The sequence below is a fragment of the Camponotus floridanus genome, unplaced genomic scaffold (genome assembly GCF_003227725.1).
Source record: "Camponotus floridanus strain SB8 unplaced genomic scaffold, Cflo_v7.5 scaffold12, whole genome shotgun sequence".
In the NCBI taxonomy this organism is placed as follows: Eukaryota; Metazoa; Arthropoda; class Insecta; order Hymenoptera; family Formicidae; genus Camponotus; species Camponotus floridanus.
Window position 1 is genome coordinate 2,963,250 of NW_020229237.1, and position 21,027 is coordinate 2,984,276.

Below are 21,027 nucleotides of genomic sequence, written 5' to 3' on the forward strand. Positions count from 1 at the left end.
CGATATGGAGAAGGCGCGCGCGTGAGAGGGAACGAGAGAGGGAAGAAAAAGAGAGGATGCTCCGGTGTGTAGCCTGCGGGTACACATCGCCTCGCGCTGCTCCCCCGCCAATCCGCTCGCACACCGTGTGGGGCGAGTTTAAGGTAGGGGGCCGCACGACGCGCACGGCGTCGGTGGCGGCGGCGGCGGCGGCGGCGGTGGCGGTGGCGGCGGCGCGGCTGCCAAGGTATTTAAGGTACCGTGAACCGGCGGCGCACGAGTAGTTCACTTCTGTTCGGTGTGGTGTTGCGGTGATTTTGAGGGGCCAGCTAAAGAGAGCAAGAGAGGGAGAGAGAGAGAGAGAGAGTAAGCTCTCGCACACACGCTCGTCAGAGGGTGGCGAGAGAAGAGCCTCGTTTTCCCTTTGAGAGACGATCGCGGCACCGGGGAGCAAGTAACGTTAATCTTACGGTAGACTCGGCAGCATCGGTGCGAAGTAACTAATCGTCGATCGTGCGTCGAGAGAGAGGACCACGTCGTCGCATCGTCGAGCCCTCAGGGTCGTCCGCCGTCGACGACCGTGCTGGATAGGTAAGTGATCGTGACGAGTAACTTGGTGCCGGAAGTCCTTCTTCCCTCGGCTCGACCGACCGAGGGTGGACAAGTGTCGAAGAGGCTTTGATCGCGCCTCCTTCGGTGACTTCGAGTGATCAAGATCAGTGATTCGGTTGCACGCGGTTGGATAACAATACTCTTGATCGTTGTCGTCGTCATGGATTCTATAAATTGTGATGATGTGTGCCGAATCAAAGGAATGTCCCGATTCTAAAGTGATCCGGGGATGTGAAAGGGGAGATTTATAAAAATTTGCACGGAAATTCATACGTTTCTCTTATTGTTTCGAGAAGGATAATAGTGAAGTAACCCTACTCTCTCTAGAAACAAGAAAGATTTTCTCTGTGTTGCTCTAGTGACAAGATTCCATTCGTGGAACGACCTTAGAGAATACGTAGATTTTTTTTTAGAAATATTATAATTAAAAAAGAATATTACATTTCGACAGCAAATATTTGATTATTTAAAAAATATTTTTTAATACAAAAAGTAATTTTATTACATCTGTTTCTGTTGTAAATGTAAGATTACAATCGACTACCTGCTAGACGTCATTCACAGTACGATTATCTCATTAATATGTAATCAGTAAAGAAGTATCGATCGAATAATTAATTCGTATACATTGATTCGCGTATATCGATTGATGACTAAGAAAAGATTAAAGGAGAGGAACGATTGTAGGATATTAATCTCTTCTTTCGCGCCAAGATGAACCGACAGTCGAGTCTAAGAGAACCGGCCGATGGTGCCTAAATAATTCAAAGCGACGTACATAGGTATGCGTGTTGGGAAGGATAGCCAGACGAACACCTCGTACAATTAACAGTCAGTGTCTGAATACCGAGCCAAACACCGTCGATGCGTGAATACCAAGGAGGCCTCCGTTCCAATCCGGAGGATACGCGGGACCCTGAAAGTCCGTATATCCGGAAGATGACGTGATATAAAACGACGAAATCTCGGACATTAATATCATGATTGGCAAATCATGCCATACAAAATATATATTCGTTTAAGATTACTCGAGATCTTTTAAGCGGAACGTAGGCGATTGCGCGAATTGAGATGAACAATTTTTTTCAAAATCGATTTCTGGCTTGTGATCGATAGTCGAAAATGCATATCAATTTTTCTGAACAACGATCGAGGGAGGGGAAATTTAAAAACAGACCACGCGATCCTACATAATGAGTCATAGAAATACCGGGTATATAGGAAATAATGGCTCGCGGGTCCCCTTGCGAGAGACGAAAAATGTAAACTAGAGGAATCTATGGAGGTTTCCTTTGTATATCGAAATAGACTGTCTCGGTGTTCTTTCCGACGATGAGAGAAAGAAAGAAAGAGAGAGAGAGAGAGAGAGAGAAAGAAAGAAACACGCGTGAATAAACGGGACATTCCTGCGGCGGACCGAATTCTCTTCCGAATCTTATGGAAACCATAGCGGCGACGACGATGATGACGACGACGACGATCATCTGAAATTCTGCATGACGCGGCGCCTCGTTTCAACACGTGCAACCGCTATTGCATTCGCGGTCGAACGTTACTATTTTCCTGACGGATCTCCGGCGATCTTGTCGAAGACGCGAAGCAATCTTGTTCCTCGCAAAAAAGAGCGGACGCGAATCCGTCACGGTCGACGTGCGTCCGATAGCTCTCGCGACTGCAACGATCGACGGGCGTGATATATTAAATCGCCTTTCAACGGAAACGCGAGATTTCCGATGAACAGTTAACTCCGCGTATCGATCGCAATAACGCTGTTGATCCTAGCAGCCCGAGTACGATGCTGCATAATGATTCGCGCGAGTTGCTTGTTAAGAGTCTTGCATTATCCTCGCCGCTACAGTAATTGTATTAAAGGGGAACATTTCTCTTCACCATTTTAACCATTACTTTAATTTTTGTTTTTATTGGAGATTCAATAATTCTTAAACTATATTTAAACTATATTTAAACTATATTTAAACATTGATAGTAAGAGGCGAAAGATCTGACGTGAAACGTCAATTGAACTTTCGTGAGAAAAGACGGATCCCGGGAGATCTGTGAATAAAATAAAATACCGGAAAGAACACCCGCCAACAATGTACTTATCATTGAACGTTAATTAGCAAGACCAACTTGTGTCTGTAGCTACAACTCGCGCGCTTGTTAGGCAGAACGACGAAAATGAAACGTGGTAATGGAGTGTAAATAAGAAACGGCGGTAGACACGCAATCTCTAGAAAGGGCAATAACCGGAAAGAGGGAATCCGAAGTTTGTGTCGGTCCAACGTAAACGTGAGAGGAAATCTTTAAGCCGCTAGATGATTATTTTGCGATCAACCCAGCCGACGAGTGTTCTGTCGCAACTTCTTTAGTACGACACATTCGCTACTTCCTTAATGCATCGGTACTGTTAGCCGCATCTCCACTACCCGTTTGATTTGCTGGTGTATGTCATTTTTTTTCTCCTTGCGAGAGAGAAATCTTCCACATTTCTAATATTTGATTATTAAATAGATGTTATTTAATAGATGTTATTTTCACTCGATGATATAATACATTTTTTTAATCGACTTTCCATTTTTTATCAAATTAATAAATTATACTCACAATTATCAAAAATTATCTCGAGGATTGTACGATAATTTACGATATTCAAGCCTATAAAAGAAATCGAGTTAGGAATGCGTATATACGATATTCCTCGATCGAACGGATAAAAATTAATCGAGCAAAATTAATTGGCCAAAATATCAAAGTGGCAATAGATTATCGTTAAATGATCCATGAAACGTACGTGTCCTCGTCAGACCCGTTTTAGGCCCACGCTTGACCGAGCACTCGAATCGCATGGATATTCGCAAAACGGTAAAAACGAACGAGACGAACGATGTGTGTGTGTCAAACGAGGTAGTGTGTATTTGTCACGAGCACACACGCTACAATAAGTTTCAAAAGGACGAGGCGCGTGTCGAACCGTCGTCGGACTTTGAATGACGACGGCTCTCAAAGCGATCGATCGATGTTGAGCCGATAATCTTCCCGATATAGGAGCGTTACGGATAAAAAAACCCGAGCAAGGTAGACGCTCCGACGGCCGTCGGCCTCCGGTTATAAAAGGACAGCGCGTTACAAACAACTGTATAAAAATATCGAGTAGCCATCGACTTTGTAGCGAAATAAACTGGTGGTTTCTTCGATCGCGTACGACAAGAGATCCGTGACTATCGCTGAATTCAGCGATATTTTGGCGAATCGATCCGAGTACGTTGACCCGTGTTCAAAATGAAACGAGATGAGATGAAATTGGAATATGCAAAAATAACACTTGGATATTTGATTTCGTAAAATGCATTCGATCTGTCGCGTCGAATAAATCAAGTTTAACGTTCGGTCGTGGAATATGAATGATGAATTATTGGTTTTCTCTGTCTGTTACTTCGCACGACGGGTTGTGACGCGCTGCTCCAGACACGCAAGAATTTCAGCTCATCACGTATGAGAGCTGCTCTATCGATTATCCCGCGGTAGAAATTTCCACCTCCTGTCGCTTTTATTAAATATTAATTATTACGCGAAACATTTCGTTTAATTCTTTCCCTCGGGCCGTATTTTCCTCTCGTCGCTTCATTTCGTTCATCGAAAGAACCCTTCGATGTTCGAAAGGTTCGTCTCGATCGAAATGTCGCGAATGTGCCTGTCCGCTCGAGTGGTTTTTATTCTATGCGCGTTGGACCGTTCCTCGATATCGAATGCGGTTTATGAGTGCCGTCCGGTAACCAGTCGTGTACTCGATAAAAATCGGCTACTCGGCCTCCGCGAGATCGGAGGGAATTTCAATGCGCGCACGAATCGTCCCCACGCTACCTCGTCCCACGTATGGTCGCTTGCACGACCGCACGAATGGTTTTCAGAACGCTAATCGATGGACATAGGCGCGGTTCCGTTTTCCCGTTCGTTCATTGTTATTACAGTTTTTTTTACCTTTCTCAACTCCACAAGAAGTCGTACAGTCTCGATTAATATATAATTAATGTGTTAAACTTGGTAAAGTAAATGGAAGATTACGTCGCGATAAAATATATGAGGAAATTGTGATGAAAATTATTGTGCGATAAGAAATATTTCGTCTTTTGAAAAATACATAAATTATAAAAATTAGCTTGCGATACGTTAATTATTATGATAATGTAACTTGGAAAAAAGTGTAAGCATAATTTAAACAAGGATGATTTTATCTTTTTATAGATATAAAATGTTGAATAAATTAAAGTTAAAAAATGTAAAATACTTTAAATAAATGATATTTCATAGAATAATTTGATAAAGAATCATTCTCCAAAGAAGAAAGTTATATAAATGCAAAACATCGCATAAAAACTCATGATATTCCAAGACTAATTTACAGTCGAATTTAATTAGACGATTAATGATAATCTAAACGAAATATTTTAGGAACGGTTCTATCGTGGGCTATCGATGAAAATAAAGCTAATCCAGTTTACATCGTGGTTTAGTGAACCTGCACCTTGGCCTAGTTCCGCTAATAATGTAGGAATACTTGACAGCCGGTGCGTTGGTCGGCCGTCAGAATTGTCACCGGGAACCGGTCGGTGACCTGTTTGTCTCTTTCCTTTACGACACGCGTCATTTTCCATTCTGTCTTTCGCTGTGTATCCCCTCTCTCCCTTTCTCTACGTGAATCAACGGGACAAGTCGTCGCAACTCGTTGACGGTCTCTCCGCCAAATAATTCATAATTTTGACCTAGTAGCGATAAATTATAGGCGACAATACAGAATAGACGGCGCGGATATACTTGCTACCTAGTACTTGCTAACGAATGCCACATAATACCGTGAAACATCGTCCATAACATTAGGTAGATCATAGTAACAGTTTGCTAGCTAACTCGCCGCTGGTGTGTCCGTTTATATCGTTCTTTCGAACGGGAGAGGAGAAGCGATTTATGTCTGCCCGATATCGAGAATTAATCTCCATTGGTAATCGGGTTCTTGAGTGTAACGGTAAATTTTCCATCCCGACAATCAGCCACGCTCCCAGTTGGTTCCCGTCGTACGGTTAGTAATTAGTCGGCTAATTCGCCCGTGTGGCACGACCGTATTATCGCTTAACGTTAACGATAACGCAATACGTTCCGCGCGATCATCCGAAAGGTACGCGAAAAAAAGGGACAGAGATTCGTTGAAAAATAGAGCGTGACCGTGACGCACGGGAAATCCCCGGCAGCGTCGCTTATTCGTAAACGCTCGTGGTCCTCCACCTACCTACTCGTAACTTCCTACGATTGTTGTCGGAATATTCGCACGATTATCCTTTGCGCGGTACAGACAGAGATATAACCGGAGAACGGACTAATCGGAAAATAATGTAATGCGTAGTCACGTTCTATTTTCTTCTCTAACAATTCGTAAATTGAAAATGTGAGGTTCTTCGTACAAATTGAGTTTCAGAATAAACAATAAAAATTATATTGGTCGTTTAATTTTTTATTCAAGAGGTGACAAACCTTTAAAAAAATTTTGCATTCGTTAAAAATCGATTCTTAAAATTTTGGCGAGTTCGAAATTCATACCGTTCGTCCTTCTTTCACCTGTCGTTTGTCATTATCGACACATATCGTGAAAACGTCGCGACGATCCCGTATTTAAAGTTCATCGGAACCATTCGTCTTCGACGAAGAGCGAGTGTCGGCGACACTTTTCACAATTTCTTCGTCGATTGCCCGTAAAAAGAAGAAACTGTCGCGCTTAACGAGCGAGTCGTTAATCGTCCGCTAGTGGTACATAGGCGAAAATTGTTCGACCGTGAAGAATGAACTCTGAAAGTCACGGCGTCGGTACCCTCGATCCATCTATTCCACGGCGAAGAGCCACGACCGTTGCTGCACATGACGGCCATTCCGAGATTAATAACGTCGAACCAACTTCTCGTTCTCCCTTTCTCATTTTTCCCCGCGAAAGGAGTCTCCGCAGTTTCTTCGCGCTGGTCCCATCGATTCCTTCGTCTGCCATGGTGAACGCCTAAGAATGTAGAAAAAGAGCGAGGAGGAACGAGAAAGAGCAGAAAAAAGGATGAGGAAAAGGGGGCAAGGATGGAAAAGAGAAGAATGAGAAGGGGAGAGGAGGGGAACCGAGCGGGAGGAAACGCCGGCCTAGTGGAATACGGTTTTACCTTGATGAAGACCATTTACGGAGCCTTGTAATAAGATAGTAACAGACTGCGGCTCCTCCTCGTCGTTCTATCTCGTATGAAGGGTAGCAACGCGCGTCCTCTTCTCTCGTTCGTTTCCCTTCGTTTCCTTCTCATCCGCCGCGTATTCGCTCGTTTTATTCTATTTCGTTTCGTCTCGCTGCACTTTCTAGCCTTTCCATCGATAGATCGCGTAGATTCAGTTGACGGTGATGGAACGAGGGATATTAATTTGATGAGATTTCCGCGACGTATCGACTCGGAATGATATTGAAAGATTCGCGAGAGGAGAACTTTTGTTTGCGAAAATTGGCTGCGGAATGTTAAGTCGTTTTGATTCTTTGCGATAAAGACATCAATGTAACCTGTCCATTTTCAATTGCAGACACGTACTTACTAATCATATAGGTACATCTCGCGGAGAAATGATCCCTTATAATTGAGGATCATTGAGAATGTAGTCAGAGATTACTCGATCTTCCGAGATACCCGAGTAATCAACATACGGCATACCATTTCCACAATGATCCATCATCCAGGATATCCCTTCAGCGATGATGAATATCTAGTAGAGTATATTTTTGTACCAAGAATGCGATGTAAATTTTCAATGTTAGCATATTGAAACGTCACTATAGAATAGAAAAACTTTTGCAAACTAAAATAAAGCCACTTTGCACCGCGACTTGACGATTCTATCGTGGGTGTCTTCAGTAGCGATTATCGTCGTTTCAAGGCTGACAGGGAACAAGCATCGTCGACAAGACTTGTCGCTTGGCAAAGTCGGGGTCCGCAATTCGTGGCCAGAAGTCGGTTGAAGATCGTATCTCACGTCTTCACCGGGAAACAACTTCGCTGCCAACTGCGCCTGGTGATTGCTCTTCGTGGTCCGCGCGGCCTCGCATCCGGTTTATCATCGTTACATTATTTCCCGTGCGCCTTTCCGCGTCCTTTCCCCTCTCCTTCGGATAAGACGATGATCTTTACTGCCGTTTTCCGTGCGACCTCTCTCCATTGTACTATTTATACGGGGAAGCAAAGGTGTTCTCCTGCAGCCGAGCACAGATCACAATGATGTTCTGTTATATAGCTCGAGCACGAGCCAAACATGGTTGTCATACTCTTTTATTTCATCGATCCTTTGACACTTAAGGCTGCATTCGCAGCTGCTCTTCGTCCAAGCGAGAGTCCTCGAGAGTTTGATATTTGCAAAGAATATTTTATTTCTGAATATTTGTTTTATAGTCGTAACAAATTCTTCGTTCATTTATTCTTATGCTGTTTTTTTAAAGAATATTAAAATTTTGCTTATATTACTATAATAAAACAAATCTGATTAGAATGAAAGAATGATATAAAGTAATACCTTGAAGATTAATTTTTTGTTAAACGACCACAAGATTGATTTAAAAAAAAATTTATAAAAATTGCAACATCTTCTTCTGACCTTGTCGCACACATACTTATGCTAGAGTTTCCTAGAAATTGAGAATCTTCTAGCCATCGTTTATTCTGCACTTCCTTGTACTGGTTTCCTAGTCGGGACGTCTTGTCGTGTCGCGATCTGGAATCCTCATACAAGAAATCACTATCGTGACTCGCTAAGGCCATCGGTTACTTCGGTAAAGCCCGGGCAGAGCACAGGTGCGCGCGTTTCCTCCTGCCAGGGAACAGAATCGCGGTTTCTTCAAACCCTGCCCTCGCGCCATCCCGTCATTATGGTTCCTTTACCTCGATGTTACGCGGAAACCTAACGTCGTTATTACTCTCTGTGGGATTTTGCGAATCACTCACCATGGAAGCGACAAATCAATGTGATTTACAATGTAACTTCTCGCTAATCTCAGCCGCGTCTCTATCGATCCTCGCATCCGCAATCGGAAGTGGACGTTCGCCGGAGGCGCAGAATGCTTTCACTGTGCGACTCGAGTCCGAAAAAACTTTCCCATGGCGTATCGGCGTGTTTGCCCAACGCCGATTCCCCGCTAAGTGGCGTGGCACCCCTCGGACTTGTTAAAAGACCCGGCTTTTCCGACTCGTACGACGCTCCCGCGTCGCATCGCGTCGCGTTGCGTCGCGTCGCGTCGCCCCACGTTGCACCCAAAGCAAACTCGACTGTGTTTCAGGGATTCCGTGTAAACGCAAGACAAACAGCGCCTTGCGCCAGCGATGAGACACCGACTTCGAGAGTTTCCCGATGTGTACACAGGCACACGTCGAGGGATGAAGGAAAGACTTCTGCTCTCACGCGCGGACGATTCCGTCGTCCTTTCGTCGTCGGGGTGAAAGGGAGAGGGACACGCTGTTATGACTGCCATTATTATTGTAATTACTCCGGGGACCTGTGTACACGCGATGCACCACGGCATATTTGCATGAGATTCTGCGCTTCTGCTGGGCGTAACCTGCGCGCTGAGATAGGCTGTGTTTAAAGGGGGGTAGCTGAATAGAGGCTTGCGTACGCTTTAAGGATCCAGTCTAATGCGATATGAAAAATGGATGATTTTTAAGAATTTTTTTAAAGAAATGCGAAAATTGATCTTTTCGACATTATGTCTCTCTATCGTTGTTTAACAATATACATTAGTATTTTTAAATCTCGAATACTTAAATAAATATTAATTATTATTTTTTTAAATTATATTTAAGTTTAATATTCCTAAAAGAGTATTCTCTCTTGAAAAAGGAATTAAGTTATTCCGCATTGAAGGATTTTAAAATCTGCTTGGGAATATTAATTACGAGCACCCGGAGAATATACGGAATGGATCGATGTGACGTAGGATTAAGCTTGGAGAATTCTCACACCGAGAAAATTATTATGATAATGAGGCGCGTCCGGTTTATGCCAGCCACTCTTTTGCCATCTTCTCGAGAATTATAAATTTCTACGCGGTCCATGGAATTTATGCATCCCGACGTCATTGACGTCTACTGGTAAATCATAGCACTGAATACGTTGACATTATTTAAGCTCGTTATATTTGGCAATTATTTATCCCGCGCAAGTCTCAGGGAGCTATACGCGACCGACAGTTTCCGCACATTCGAGCGCGTCGGCAAATATTTGCGATTACTTACTCGCGATCGCTCGCGCTTCGTGTTCCTCGATATTTCTTCTCCTCGATCCTCCCACCATACTTCGTCGAGATTCACGAGAAGACACGTTAAGATACGTCTCGAGAGTTTCGTGAGGTAATTCACCGTTCGCGGAATAGACATTTTGAAATCGTCAAAGGCTGCGCGTAGGCTACCCGATTGAATAAACAATCTCGTGCAGCGTTTGTCATTCCGCGGAGATTGCACGCGCTGTGTAATGTTGCGATTAAAGTAACACATCCGGGAAAAATGTTCTTTCCTACAACATAACGTATTATATAAGCTATCATAAGTATCGGAGCGTACTTGCGAAGCGAAAATTCTCTTCCGGATACATATACATATTTGATTGTGTTGCGTATGCTAATCTAGAAGAATGACGACGGCAAATTCCGGCGACGACGGTGCTAGACAATCTATTTACACATATCTCTAATACGTCTTATTTCTCTCTTCATCCGAGACAATTATCGTACCATTTCGCCATTCGGAACGAATCGCGATCGCGAACGGACGGGACGGACCTGCCACTTGTGTCGGAACTTTTCATTCGAGGAGGTGCGAAATGATGCCTAACCACAGAGAGGCTAACGTCACGCGATGGATTGATGGTAGCGTTGGGCAATCGGGCGATGAAAGCTCGAATGGAAGCAGCGTTGCGCTAGAATACCGAACGACGGCGGCATCTTATACCTGGATATACGGGCAAAGGACGGGGAATGCCGGTACCGCTAGTTTGCATAATAATTAATCACCGGTGCTCCTTATAACGGGCGATTTCCGCCGCTCCTTGAGATCGTGGCTAAGGCTATAGCAACCAATAATATCGCGGCGGCGGCGAATAGCGGACGAACCGGCTTTTAGCGAAAACGCGAATAATGATGGAAGGAAACGAGAAAGAGAGAAAGAGGAAGGCTACCTCGGCAGGCGCTGGAATAATCGGGTATTAATCTGCATATCCGCGCGGATTCGAGACTGATCCTTCTATTATCGTCCAGAGGAGATTGGAGAACGATTAACGCGGAGAACGCGGAAAGGTAGCATCTCGCGGCAATTCAAACCTCCCTTTATTCAAACATGTTTGAATTTTCTTGGACGGAAATAAGAATGGGAACGGGGAGTATCAATTTGCTTCCAAATGTGCCCTAGGCTCGAGATGTCTGTTATATTAACGCAATTTATTGAGTTACCACGCCTTCGGCCGGTGTCAGATTCACCTAGAGCATTATTCTCTCTTTCTCTCTCTCTCTCGCTTTATGAGCGATTTTTCACCGTATATACTCACCGCATAATATATCACTCGTTTTATCGGTATCGAGATGACGTTCGAGCGCAAAGCAGAATACATGGGATTAATTGAATTTCATTCCGCTGGGGGGTTAACAGGATATACTGGTTTTTCTGCCAGCGCGATATTACATATACGTTTGATTAAACGGCCGCGATTATGTTCCTACGATAATTAAGTGGATACCGTTGTTGAACGTTCGGAATCTCAGATCGACGATATTGTTCCACGGTAATTACGACGGGCTCGCTTTACATATTCATCGACGCGACGCGTACTCGTTGAAATTTTACCCACGATCGAGCAAAATGTGCAAAAGGACCACGGCGACGACGTCGATGATTAAGCCGACCGTGGGGCATGGTATCTCCGAAGATGCGTAAAAAGAAAACGACAAAAAAGAGGAGAAAAAAATTCTAATCGAGATTCATCGCGTTGGAATTTCGACTCCATTAAATCGCGCGCCTTTCCAAGAATCTATCAACTCATTGGTCCATCCCGACGGTCATTATCGCGAGAGCATCATCCTGCGAGAGAGAATTATGCGCCTCGTAGACGTAGGGATCTCGCCGCTCGTCGAGGGAGGGATGCGCCCGTAATTGATGGGCTTTAATGGGCTGAAGATTATAACGTACCGTGTTTTAATTACCGTGATCGTGGCGTGTCTTCCTGTTATTACGCGGCCTGATGCGAATCTGGCGCGATCGAGAGCGAGCCCTAAACTTTGTGATTACTCTCGCGACGGTCTCTTCCTGCCAATAAATGTGACGGCGACACCATTCCGCTCGCCCCGAGATCTTCGATTAACAATTACTCGGCGCGGTATAATAATTTACCACGCGCATCAGCTTTCAATCTCGCATAAACTTCTTTACTCGGTAATATATGGTTAATGTACTCCTCATCGACGTAATTGCCTCATCGGAATGAAAATACGAGAGTAATAACTCCTGTATCCCTAGACGATTTATCGCGTGACGCATTTTGTTTACATCAGAGAAAGATCTTTCTTTTCTGAATCTCTTTTTTTTTTAATATAATTTTAATCACGGTAACGCACATATAGAATTTTTTTCGCGAGATTGGTTTCGTAGATTTTAAATCGACAAAATGCGAAATAAAAATGAAGAGAGGGTCGCATGTAATATCTTAAACGCCGTGTAACTACATTCACGAAAACAATACTTAGCAACGGAGCACACGCGCAATGAAAATGCGGCGCAAGAATGGGCGCTACGTGCCGGACAAAACAGCCACTTATGGATTATCCGTGAAGAAGTCGTTGCATTCCCGAGGCCTTCCTCGTGTTTACACGAGCGTGGCATTTCTCGCTGGAAACTTGCCGCTTGTTCCGTGAGTTTGCTCTCAAAGGGCCCCTTCGTGAGCAAATGGCGCAACGAACAGGAAAAGACTATCAACGTGGAAAAGGAAGCAGCAGCGTCGTAAAATCATTTGTCAACAGTTGAAAAAAGAAACGAGAGATAGGATATCACGGCCCTTGACAATTTTACGTTAGTTTTAATATCTCGCCATTATATACTTTAAGGGAACAGGAATTTCAACCTAAATTAAATAAGCCGCGAGATATATACTCCAATGAAACGAAAAGGAAAAGTTTTGAAATGAGCGAGAATTTAAATACCGCGGAGAGAGATGGATAAAATGAGAGGAACGGAAGCTTAGTCCCGCGTAAATTTTTTCAGAATGAGGAGGAAACGAAGAACGGTCTAAGTGCGTACCTAAGTTTCTCGTAGCAACTAAGAAACTTGAAAGCATGACGGGCGGGCGGGTAAGATGAGATTACACCTTCATTAGGCTTTTTTTTCCTCGATATACATCGGAGATATACGCAGAAGCCTGGACGCAAAGAATTGCAAGTAACTTGCAACCGAGTTATGCGCGCGGTAATAATGTCTAGTTAATTGCATGGTGGCTCATTGCGTACCTTACATTAGCGAGTGTAAATATAAAACTACGCGATAGTCTGAGAGGGATGCTTGAAAGAGAGCATGTTCAGAGCTCGCCTGTTCGAAACGAACGATGCATATATTTAACATATTTTATTAAGACTACCAGCTAGTGAAATTTTACGATCGAGCGAAATGTCTCTTACTAATCTTGCGAATTTGCGATAAAAGGATATTATTATTCATTTTTTGCAGAGAGTACAAATTTACAAACATTACTTACTTAAAAATATTAACGAAAATTAATTTCTATAGTCGTTTCTAAAAAGTTGCAAATATATGAAAGTATATATAATTGTAAGATTACTTTGATCGATACAAATCTGTATTTATTTGCTGCTCGTTTAGGTGGAAAAAAATGAGAAAAAAAAGCAAAAAAAAAGAGAAAAAACGAGAGAAGATGCGTATCTCGTAAGGCTGTGGGCGAGGTAGAGATGCGTCGTTCTATGAGGTATTACGATATCGATGGAACGGGCGTATCTTGCGGTAATGCTCGTTATTACGTGCTGCCGAGCGAACTAGCGATCGATGAAACAACCGATCGATCGATCGACAGCGAGGGGACGTTTCAATCGCGAATATCGGATGGTAGAGAATATTACGATGGATTCTCTCGAGTCTCTCATAGCACGATTGAATGGCTGGCATCATCGAAAGTTGAAATAAGAGTGCGAGTCGTTAAAAAAATTGATTAACTTTTAATGTATCGGATTTCTCTTTTTAAACTCGGATATTTCGATGTAAACGAGGAGTATTCAACTCTTTTTTTTTCATCATCGTACTCGGGTGATTTCAAGCAAGAACTATTTAATAAGAATAATTTAGAAACGAATATTTTCGATATCCATCTCTTGCAAAACTCGAGAAATCGATTAAATTAAGTCGAGAGATATTTTGTAACGCGAATAAATAATTTCAAAGATGACTCGCAAAGATTTGTCGGAAACTGGAAAAATTCACGACGGGGATTGAACGCTTTCTCATATTCGCAAAACTCGGCAAAAATAAGATTAAAGATAAAATAAAATGAGACAGAAAATAAAAGCGCGCGAGATTGCGTGCAATTCTCGAAGATCGGTAGATAAAGCGGTAGATAAAGCGCGATGCGAACGAGTCTAATATGGGCGAGGGTCGCGTCGTCGGTCCACGAGGAGGAACACGAGGAGTCCGGGTGGTTTATTCTACGCGGCGCGTAATTCTAGCCCAGGTAGGTCTATAAATAGAGGCCGTGTACGTGTTGCTGACCTGTTGCTCGAGAGCAACCCTCGTGTGAACGTCGAGGCCCTGAGTAATCGAACCCCGTTGTTCCGAGAGTTCTCCTCTCTCCTCTCCTCTCGTGCCGTCGCCTCACGTTCCGTCGTTCGTGCCCAAAAGCACTCGCTACGTCGAGTCGAGCCGAGACGCGCGCGCTTCGGGAGAGGTCATTAGGCGTAATGAATACCCGATGGTCCTTACCTCGCAATATAATCGCCTCGGGGAACTCCAAACACGACCACAGGCGTACCGTGCACCGAACATTCCCGCGATAATGACCGCACCTCGTCGCGAATTTCAACGATGACCATTACGCGTAATTATCAAGGACAGATGATCTTGTAACTTACAATTAGATGAGAAACTGATTCTCCTGTCGAGTCTCGAAGATACTGTAATAAGTTTGGTTTCAAGCCAAGAGACTGCTCGCTAATGATCCCGTAACAACGATCCTGTCAAACTGTCCTGCCTGCGGAATTCAGTTTACTTGGCACGCGGAAGTCGCCTCTTCAGAGGCCTAAAGGACCAGTTTCCTCGTACCAAATTTGGCGTGCGATTGTACTATATGTCTTCGCGAGAGACAAAGAGAGAGAGAGAGAATATAGAGAGAGGAGTATGCAACATAAACGCACGCGCTAATTGTCATAATTAACCGTGGAAGAGTTCTCAGGATTAAGCGGGACAGAGTTCGGAAATACCTCTAATGGTAGCGAGGTCATAGAACTTTATCGTTCCACGTCTTGCAGAGTCATTCGCGGAGTCATTCGCCATCGACGAGTACAATAGTCGTCTCTTCGATCACGCGATTTCTTCGACCTCGTTTGCACCCGTGAGCTAAAAACGCGCGCCATGTTCGCGAACAGTCGCCTCGTTCGTCGAGATCCGTCGCGACAGATACAGCGCGAATTCTTCCTTCAACTTCCTCCGTCGACATTCAAAGCACCTATTAACGGAACTGAAATTACGACTGTTGCATCGTGTCCCGCTAAGGACCAGAGATCATCGTACAGTACCGGCACCAAAGTAAAGACCATGTCTCTCACGATTTTCTTTGTACGCGGCTATGTAATTTTATACTTGAAAGATTCCTCGTTTATTCCCTCGACACGACAATTTTATCGATAGTTGTCTTTTGCATTAATCAAACCTCATTTCTGTGTCTTAAAGTATCGGATTAGATTATGAAAATCGTTCTCGTTCGTTTTCATTCAAGAAACATATCACGATAAACAGAAAATTTGCTTCCATCAAAGACACGACGGAGGCAGCATTATTAATGCATGCTGGACCGACATACTGTTATGTTAATAAAACGCTCGAGATGGACCAGTGCTCGCACTGTCAATTATCACGTTTTTAGTCGTCGAAACGCCCAACTCGCCTAGTCCTCAAAGAAGATGAAGCAGCACGTCGGCGGCTCGAGCATCGGATATCCCTTTTACAAGAGGCGGACAGGTCCGTTATTCATTCCCTCCCGACTCGTACGATATCTACGCGAACCAAGTACCCATCTTGCCGGAAGTACGCGCATTCAGTCGCCGGCCATTTGTTGTCATAAATTATTAACCGTGCCATTACTCGTGCGCGGGACATGATAAATAAAACAATATATGTTGCAGTTGTACAAATCAATTTCAGAATATTATAAGCGCGAGACTCGCGGCGAGGTAGACTCGCGCGAGATTAAACAGTTTCTACCCGAGAGGAAAGTATGCGCTTCGTTACGTCCCCATAAATTGATACGTCGCGCGATCGCGCAATCAATTCTCGTTCCTTCAACTACACGCATGCACGCACGCATACCGACGATATCATCGAACTGCGGATTTGCATAATGCATAGCGCGCGATGAAATTAGTTGCGCGTGATGACGACGACGACGACAACGATAACGCTAAAACGCCACGTCCGATCGCTCTATATGCAGATTCGAGCCGATTCCGCATGATTCCGAACGAATCTCCCCCGCGGAAAGTCGGTCGATCAGGCTTCAATCTGATTAGCGAACGGCGGAGTAAAACCGGGACACGGTATCCACGACGCGAACTTCGCCCACGTTCCCCTTTCAGCGGTCGCTCGTACTTGTATAAGGAGTTTGTTCTCAGGTGAAGGTAATCATATTCCGCGTTCCTCGGTAATGGTGAACGGACGCAGCCTCCAGGCTGTAACGGAACCTCTGCCACCAGCCTGCACCCCGGCCTCTGTGTCGAGGCCCCGTGGGTGCACCTAGCTCGAGCTGCGCTTTTCCGTACCCTCTCCTCCGTACGAGCCAAACTCCTCCGTTGCCGCAATTATCGCACGACCGGCTGTTATCTCTCCGGCAAGCGATGGCTCTTCTCTCCCCCGACGATCGTTATCGTTACCATCTCGTTGCTAAGCGCGGACAAGGCGGACTAGCCTTTGAACTTGACCCTAACCCCGTGACACCGGCGGCCCGATCGGCAACGAACAACAGCGAATACTAATAACAATTAATTTGCCGCTATCCACAATTCAATGAATGGTTCGCCATCGGCGGAAACCGCACGCGAAAAGGATCCCGTTGCGGTTGCAGGAGCCCGATAGCGATCGTTACTGTTGTTGGTACGACGAGAGATGGTTACCTCAGCGCGAATACGCCAGGATGTAATACATTCGCGCGATAATCATTCGCGGGATAATCACGACGCATTAATTAGTGGATTAATTAGAGCGGAGGCGTTCGCCTTACTTTGCCGTGACGTTGAACGCACCGCTCACTCTCGTTGTTGTTGCCGAGAGCGAATTACCTGTCTGTTCCGAGTTTCGTCCGACCGAGGTAATTAATCGCACGGGCGCGAAAGTAAAATCGAGCGTGTCTCTCTTCGCTTTAGCTTTTTACGTGTCTCTGGAAAATTCTCTTTTTCTCCCGATACTTTAGCGTTGAGTCGGAATGAACGTGCCGGGAAATCAATGGTAATATTTCTAGATGACATCTCTCTAAATAATATTGATTTACAGTCTAATACGATGCTTGAAAAAAAATCTACGATGGAAAAGAATCGAGATTTAGAGCATGAAGTATTACTTTCAGACGTTGCGATCCGTCGAGTCGGAAAACACCTCTCTATATTTCGAGCAATTTCTCATTATTTAACCGTCGTGAAATATAATTGATTAATCCGAGAGGGTGAAGAGAGCGTCCCTCGAGTTACGAGCTCGAGCCACTCGAGTTAGAGGGATCCGGAGAGTCGATGATGATCGTATACATATGTAACACGCACGATCGATGATCGCGCGCGTGCTGTAACCGGAAGATGTCATCGTTGGCAATTACGACCGGATCGAACGTAAATTTATTGACGCGACAAACCAGTGCCGGACTCGGCAACGATGCACTTGGATGCACGTCGCGCTTTATAAACGCGATGCATCCTGAAGACACGGTGCCTTCCGTCGCGGCGCGGCCGTGTCGAGAGCGCAAGTGGAATTAGTCTCGGTTCGACGGACGCGCCTACTGCTCCTGGACGAGCAAGATGGAAAGTAATGCACCTGGCGACGAATGAGGATGAATCGACGCGAATGCCGATCGTGCCGAAGGAATGAGACGGAGAGAAAAAGAGACAAAGAGATGAGAATGGAGCCGGGCCACACATTGTCAGACCGATATTTCCATTCATAACGCGTCACCGCACGGGTGTGTCGTTTCTGGGTTGCGAACGCGACCCGCGTGTCACTCACGCACCGAACGTGATACGAGAGCGATAGTGCGACTCTATCGGGCTACTGGGATAGTCGCGAAGTAAGAGATGTGAAAAATTAATCGATCAAATGCATTTTTACACTCGTTAAATCAACTGATCGATATTTCGCGAGCATCGAGTATTTGTTTCAATTTATTCAACAGACTTTATTTATTAAAATTACACGTAGAACACGATATCTGAGTCGTAATTCAGAATAATATATCTTTAATAATTTTCGAGTAACTTTAAAGCTATATACACATGTATAGAAATGAGAAAATATTATGACATAGCGTATGGTGGAAGCGAACAAAAGGGAAATAAAAATCTAGAAAATTAGTTTCAATAGCAATACGAGTCGAGCGTCGATATTATAACACATTTATTTATTTATTATACAATAAAAAAGTAAGAAACAAATAAAAAAGAAAGGATAACGAACGTTTCGACTCTATTTTTAGGTCATCTTCAGCGCAAATGTGATGATGTGACCTGTGATCTGTCATCACTAATCACAGGGTTGGTTCTGATCATGCCTTTAATTGGGAAGATTTCAGATCGGGAACCATTTTTGAGTAAAAGATTGATTTCTGAAATGCTATATATAAAAAGGCAAAAAAATGATTTAAATTTGTAAACGGATATTGAACGTTTACCAGAAATTTATTTAAATATTGTAAACAACTTGCCAAAAATTTAACATAGTTTTCTATCATAACAAATAGGTCTGCGACTTTACTTATGTTTATATATCATTTGTGACTCATTTTACCGTTTATAAATAAGTCACATCTATCTGTTAAAGACTAATCGTTCTTTGTCTTTGGAGATGTTGATTTGTTCCCATTCGTCTCCTCGGTTTGTCGGTTTGTCGGTTTGTCTTCGATACCTGGAAGTATGTCTCAATTTCATAGTTTTAACTTCTGATTTCTTTAATCATTTAATTTTTATTCCTTTTTGATTCTATGTTCAGTTTATATTTATTTAAATTTTTTTCAAAATGGACATTTAAATCTTTGCATCTTTTTAATCTTTTCACGTTAAATTTTAATATTTATTTCCATCTATGTTTATATTAGTTTACATTATCCATTTATCTTATTTCACTTTTATTTTACATAGACATCGTCAAAATAATGAGATGCCCAGACATTTAGTATTACTTTGAACGGCACCCTATCTAATCGATTCAGATATTAGATTTTATCACATCATTACATTTGCGCTGAAGATGATCTAAAAAATAGGGTCGAAACGTTCGCTATTCCTTCTTTTTTATTTTTATTTGTTTCTTGCTTTTTTATTGTATAAGAAATAAATAAATGTGTTATAACATCGACGCTCGACTCGTATTGCTATTGAAACTAATTTGTTAATTTTATATTTCGAGTCTTATACCTTTATTATTTGTAAAATTCTAGACCATGCAAATTTAGACGTTACGAGCGCCCTGTTTTACTACCGCGAATAGAAGTTACAGCTGCACAAGACGCAGCGTGCATTTCTCAAAGTTCTCGCGGAAGGAATCCCAAGAACGAGCGTCTCGGACTTTGCACGGTACTCGAGCACTTTGACTAAAGATGTTAAAAGTGTACGCGCCAGCAGTATTGACGGTATTGCGCCCATTCACCGAATTCCCCCGTTCAATAGACCGTCCCGTGAATACACAATGACGTAAGAGTCCCCGTTGCTTCGCGGCGCATTGCTCCGAGTTCGCAATTGGCGCGTCTAGTCGCGCTGAAAAATATCTCGCGGATTTATCCATTGGCGCGAGATTCATTACGATCGGTCGGAATGTAATTTACAACGCGGCTAGCATGAAACGAACGTTAACGAGCCAGCGCGAGTTTAGGTGTCGCGGCTCTCTCACATTGCTTCTTCTTCTTCTTCCTCCTCTTCTTTTTCTTCTTCTTCTTCTCCTCTTCCTCCTCCTCTTCCCTTCCCCGGATTACAATGAGCTGCCGGTGGATGCGTTGCTCGGGGGAGAGGAGTGACGGAGGGGAAATATACACGTAGGGGAAAAGATGAAGTCGACAGGTAGAAGAGAAACTACCTATGCGCGCGCGTGCGCCTCTCTCTTTTATCTCTCGGTACCGCTTTGTATTAGGCCGCTGTCGTGCGGCTGGTATGCGCCGCCAAAGTTTTCTTCCTGTACGCAAGGGAATTCTTCTCATTTTTCTCTCTTCCTCATCTATCGCGTTTACCGGCGTAGTCGACGGCTACTCCGAGTAATCTCTTTCGGTCGGGAAGCTCAAGATACGATCTTCTCTCGCAACGCGAAACGCGCCGGCGCTTGATTTTATGGCGCTTCCGCTTGAAAAATGAACTTTTTTTTTATTACAAATCCTTTTCTCCTCCTCTCTTTTATCAAGGGTCCGAGAGGCTATCGCTCCGTCCAGCAATCACGGCCAGTGCCTGGCACAGAGCGTGTTGAGCACACATAACATAGTCTGCAAATACGCGTGCTCATTCCCACGCACCCACGCCTCTCTCACAGCCGGTTCGCGCTTCAAGTAGACGGACGAATCGCATTTAGCCTCCCGCCGCGACGTCGCAAGTGTTTTCTCGCGTCGCAAACTGTCTTGACTCTGACATTGTAATATATTGTACACCTGAAGGGAACTTCTATCTCGACCGCCGATTAAATCTCGCTAGAATTCAATCGCTTTTGATCCTCTTTTATATTAAATTCTGATTATAAGACAACAATATCCACTATTCAATTGATATTTTACAAGCGCGAGATCGATCGAAGTGTTAAGATAAATCTGATTCGATACCAGAGTCGTTGTTGATTTGTCAAGTCAAGGCGACAATTATATGGCAGAATGTCTCGCAACGAGATAAATACATTTCTGTAGAGGTTGAGTAGAGCTACGATAGAATAGATAAGCGTACAATGGTTCGTTGAACTT

At 43.8% G+C, this 21,027-nt stretch overlaps 1 protein-coding gene across 2 annotated transcripts in view; it reads left to right on the forward strand.

The window, feature by feature from the left end:
- Window positions 1–268: 268 nt before the first annotated feature.
- Window positions 269–21,027, forward strand: part of LOC105259082 (titin) — a 40,144-nt gene continuing 19,385 nt past the window's right edge. For both annotated transcript variants that reach the window (XM_011270815.3, XM_025415374.1), the window contains exon 1: window positions 269–570. The gene's annotated coding sequence lies outside the window, so the exon portion shown is untranslated. The remainder of the gene's footprint in view (window positions 571–21,027) is intronic.